The following is a 5,221-nucleotide window of genomic DNA, read 5'->3' as shown; positions in this document are numbered from 1 at the left end:
CGCCGGACCTTGCCGCAGGGTCTGAGGGACCGCGCAGGAGGAGGAGGAGGAGGAGAGGATGTTGGTGGCACAGCGGCCTATGCGGCTGCTCCCCGGGCCACCCCAAGGAGAATGGGGGGAAGGGGGAGCTGGCTCCATCACCCCTTCTACCACGGTCTCATCTTCTTCCTATAACCCGGGGATACTGTGCCCACTTCCCAGAAAAGCCTCCCCAGCCCCTCAAGCCACAAAGGCCGAAGGACACAGGCTCCTCCTGGTCCCGCTCCCCCTGGTTCTGGGAACCAGGGCCTCCAGGAGCTGGGAGCAGCCCTGCCCCGTTCAGCCGGGGTCGGCAGAGCGGGACGTGGGCAGGCAGGGGTTAAACCGCCCTCCCCAGCCGCATGTAGCCAAAGGAAATACAAAGTGCCAGAGTCATCAACCCCAATATGTCAGGGCGCCAGCCAAGCGTTCAAGTGCAGAGACTGCCCTGGTTCAGCCTGTGCCGGCACCGCTGCCCCGTCCCGGAGGACTGGGCAGCATCCCCTGCCAGTGCCCTCGGCCCCATCCTGCCTGTGGGCTCAGTGTGAAGGGAAGGGCCTGGACCAGGCACTGGGGCCAGATGGGAACTGGGCAGGAGGGATAATGCTCTGTCGGGCACAAGGGCAAGGTAGAGCCATTGGAGCATGAAGTGCCAGGATGTGGGTGGCATCGGCAACCAGCTGGGAGACCTGAGAGGACCCTGTCAAGGCACTGCCACCACCTGATCCCCAATCCCAGGGGTGTCCATAGATGCAGCATTTTGGGGGAGTGCAGCAATGCCAATGCTGTGATTCAGCATGGCTGGAGCACATGGAACCATTGGCACCTGGCATCCAGGATAAGGAGCCACTGCTGTCCCTGGCAGGGGCTGCATCCAGCCCCGGTGTGGCAAGGACCCACATCCACAGCCCACTGCACCCACAGGCTTTGAGTCACCGGGTGCTGAGTCAGTGGCACAGGGTGCAGCCCTACAGCTGCCATTTCCCACCCCTTGCCTGACCCACTCCCATCTATTCTGGGGAGTCAACACTCCCCTTGCCCCCAAGCTGTTACCATGGGTAGTGCCCAAGGGTGGCCACAACGTGACAGTCTTTGCTGCTGTCCATCTCCCACCAACTCCCCCATTCACTCCTGCCTTGGCTCCAGCTCAGCATGTCCTCACTCCATCCCTTAAAGGTTCCAACTGAGAGTCCTCTCCATATTCCACAGCAAACCCTACGCCACTGCAGCCCCCCCAGCCCCTCGCAGCAAGAGGCCCTGCCAGGAAGGCAGCAGTGGTTCAGCAGAGCACATAACCCTGTTCACTAACCCTGTTCACAGCAGGAAACCGCGCTCCCTTCGTGCCCTGGGGAGCCCCTGCAGCAGCACCAGCACAGGGTGCAGCTGCTCCCCCCCCGGGTGCAGTGGCTGCAGGGCCACGGGGGCAGCAGGAAGCTGGTTTTCCATGCATGGCTCCCTGCATACATGCAGGGTTTCTTCCACATGCTTTTCCCAGCCAGACACACCTCCTGGACACTCCTGCCCATGGCACCAGCCTCTCTACACCACCATGCCCCCTTTGCACATCTTCCTCTTTATCCAACAGAGGGCATGAGCTGAGCACTTGAAAGAGCTGTCAGACCCCATGGAGCCCTCTGCCAACTGGCCACCCTTGGCCTGATAGCACAGAGCAGCTCCTGGCAGAGCCATGGCCAGGAGGACCAGGCCAGCAAGTGCCTCACAGACCCAGGGCCACCATGTGCTGCACCCGATGGCAGCACACACCAACCCAGGCAGGTGCCCTTTCACAGCCCACACAAAACAGCCCCACCAAACCACTGGGCTTTATTTTTACTTTGGTTCTCGTGCTTTTTTCACCTTTGCAAAAACAACAAAACCTCAAAACCTGCAAAGCAGCTGAACCTTCCTCCTCTCCCCAGGAGAGCTGGAGGGAGCACCCACTCACACCCTGGCACCCATCACCCTGGCACCCATCTCCCCGCAGTGATACAGACCAGTCCCGGGTGAGGAGATGCTGCCAACCATGTTCTCAACCCCCGTCAACCACCCCCAGCTCCAGCTGGGAGCATCCCTGCGGCAGAGCCGAAGCCTCAGCTCCACAGTTTCTCCCCACCACCAACCAGCCCTGCACAGCCTGCCTGGTGTCTGGCTGTCTGCCTGGCATCTGCCCAGCCCCTGCCCGCCAGCCCACGCATCGCTATTTCTGGGCTCTTGTGCAAGAGTCCTCCAGCCACAGCCACAGGAGCTGCAGGAGCCTCGGCGCTTGGCCAGGGCTGGGCAGGGGCTGCTGGTGGGAACCCAGGGCTGACAGCAACCAGAGAGCAGCTCCAGAGCCACCTGCACCCCCAACACTGGCACAGGGCGGTCTTTTCCTGGAGGAAGACTGGAATGGGAGAGGGTGGTTGGGGAGCACCATGCAAGTGTTAAGAGCAGCCAGAGTGTTTTAATTAGGAGAGGCGAAACCTCTGTCCTGGAGCCATGGCAGGGACACAGCCAGGGCTGCAGAGCCCGGGGCTGCAGTGGGAGATGCCAGCCAAGAGCCTGGCTGTCCCAGCTCCTCCAGTGCCTGCTCTGCCAGGCTCTCCAGAAGGTCCAGGCTCTCCCTTGCTGGTGCAGAGCAGCAGCTACCCCCTTGCCAGAGGCTGCAGGGAGAGACGAGAGGAACAAATGAAAATGTTTCCACCCTCCCCGCCAAGGAGCACAGCAAGTTCTTCCTGCTGGATGTCCTGAACATGCTGCTCCTGAGGCCAGCATTAAACTTCTCCCCCGTATCACTTCCCTGTGGGATGGAAGCCCTGAGGTCTGCACTGCATCGGGCCCAAGCTGCACTCACAGACCTGGGCCATGGCTGAGCAGGCTGCCTGCCTGCCTGGAGCACAGGGCAGCTCAGCCAGGTTTGCTTCCCACCACAGGAGCTTCGAAGGAGAAGGAAGAGGTGTTGGTTTGTAGCCTTAGAGCAAAAACCGCCCATGGATCAAAAACCCTCCATGGCAGAAAGCCCCATCCCAGCACAAAGGTCTCCCTATCTGCTAGATCTTCAAACAATCCCTGAACTTTGCAGCTGGGACTTTATCTCAAGGCAGATCTGCAGGAGTCCTCTGGGATTCTGCTTAGGCTGGCCAGGCTCCACTCAGGCTACAGCCAAGGGAGCCAAGAAATGCTGCTGCTACTGATCTACATATGCCGATTATCCTGCTTAGCAAACACTGAAAAAGTAACTTGGAGTGGGAGATCTTCTATTTGGAGATGTCTGTTGGGGATGGGGTGAGTTCTATGTGCTCTCTCCTGCTGGCTCCAGGTGCCTGCTCCAGGTGACCTCAGCAATGCCACGAACCAAGGGCATAGGTGCCATTTTCCTGGGAGGGATGCACACTTAGTGAGCTGCCCTGGCTAAGCCAGGCTCCCCTCTCTAAGAGAAGGAACTAGAGCACAGAGGAAAGTCTCTCCCTCTGATCCCTGCTGCAGGGTTGGCCCCAGCAGACAGCATCCAGCAGAACACAGAGCAGAGCCCTCCGCTGGGATCCCAACGGGCGGCATCGCTGGGCAGGAGGGGAGGAGGAACCGGCGGAACAAAGAGCCCCGCTGCACAAAGTGTCTTTCCAGGGAAAAAAAACAACAAACCCAAACCAGATTTCAATAGACTTACAATGCAAATGTATTCAGGCCCCGCAGGGCACTTCTGGCTCTATCCAGCCACCTAATGAGGGCTCCTTGCCTGCCCTGCTGCTGCTCCTGCCTGAGGCTGATCACCAGCCACCGCTGCACCAAACCTGGGGGCCACCTCCGTGCTGGTCACCCCATGGTGGGCACAGCCTGTGGCACTGCTGGCACTGGAAGACAAACTCCATCCCCTCCTGCCTTTCTGCAGAGCACCAGGGCAGACTGTGCAGCCCAAGAAATGCTGCCGAGCTGGGGGAGCTCAGCGTTGTCTCTGCCCCAAATTATGGGGAACAAAACCCAGCCGGTGGGACTGTGCTCAGATGATGGAACACAAGGATATGCATCCACAAAGGGATGCACAGGGATGCTGCAGCCAAGCCCACCTCCTCCAGGTGAGATGTTGGCATCGCTGTGCCAAGGAGAGCAGGAACCCCAGCTGTGCCAGGGGAGTGCCCCTGCCCAGTGAGAGGGACAAGGACTCCCAACCCACAGAGCATCCATCCTGCTTGGTGGTCACAGGGTGCTGGCACCAGGAAGGGCTCTTTCCTCACCCAGCAGATGCAGCTGCTGCCAGCTCTGCCCCAGAGCACAGATCCTGGTGGTGCCCGTGGGCAGAGCTGGTCACAGGTTTCCCCTTTGCTCTTCCAGCTCCTTTACAAGCCCTCCATTATGTGCCCATCACAGGGCAAACTCCAACAGCCAGCACGTACTGCTTTCACCTAAAGCTACGCTTTAAACAGCAGCTCTTGTACTCCAAGGCTTTTTAACCTCATAAACCTTGCATTTATTTATGGTTTTCTTTAACAGCACCAACCTGCCCCAGCGCTAACCCCGCCATCCCCCTCTCAGGCAGCACCACCCTTCGGGGAGGCAGCCCCACATCACACAGGGGTTGCTGTCACAATGCCATCAGGGGGGTTTGTGGAGAGAAACCACCTCCCGAAACGCCACCGGGCCCCAGAGCAGATGGAGACGGTTCAAAGGTCCCCAGCAGGCGCGCACACACACACACACACACACACACACACACACACACAACACAACACACAACGCTGCGGTTTTGTCCGTCGCCTGAGCAGTACGAAGTAAAACACTGAGAGCTCTGTCCCTGGCCTTTGCCCTGCCAGAGGAGGAACTTCCAGCATCTTCAGAGCCAAATAAGCACTTTCCAACAGTGGGGAAATACGATGAAGTAAAAATTTTAAAAGTAGATATGAGGACGCAGAAGTGGCAGATGGGCTCTCGGGGAGAAACAACTCGCCCCACCGCACCTCCCCACTTGGGCACCGACCCCCAGATGCCCCCCTAAAGGAGGTGCCAAAGGAGGGGAGGTGGATGCATAGACCATGCAACACTTCACCTTTCTCTGGGAGCTCCTCTGCCTCCTGCACGCCGTGACCTACCCCAAGTAGAAAGAGATGCACCAGGATAAACTCTGGACTTTGGTCACTGTTTTCTGTTCTTTTCTTTCGCTGAGGTTTCAGGGAATATTCCAAGAAAGAGATGAGGAACCAGCAGGGTCCAAGGGTGGCTCAGGACAGTA

General features: G+C 58.8%; 1 protein-coding gene across 1 annotated transcript in view; it reads right to left on the bottom strand.

The window, feature by feature from the left end:
• ABR (ABR activator of RhoGEF and GTPase) overlaps window positions 1-2,027 on the bottom strand; it is a 30,638-nt gene extending 28,611 nt beyond the window's left edge. The window contains exon 1 of the mRNA XM_018076748.3: window positions 2,013-2,027. The gene's annotated coding sequence lies outside the window, so the exon portion shown is untranslated. The remainder of the gene's footprint in view (window positions 1-2,012) is intronic.
• Window positions 2,028-5,221: the final 3,194 nt, after the last annotated feature.

Source organism: Manacus vitellinus, unplaced genomic scaffold (genome assembly GCF_001715985.3).
Source record: "Manacus vitellinus isolate BGI_N305 unplaced genomic scaffold, ASM171598v3 scaffold_32_pilon, whole genome shotgun sequence".
In the NCBI taxonomy this organism is placed as follows: domain Eukaryota; kingdom Metazoa; phylum Chordata; class Aves; order Passeriformes; family Pipridae; genus Manacus; species Manacus vitellinus.
The sequence above is the reverse complement of the archived record's forward strand: the minus strand, read 5'-3'. Positions and strand labels throughout refer to the sequence as shown.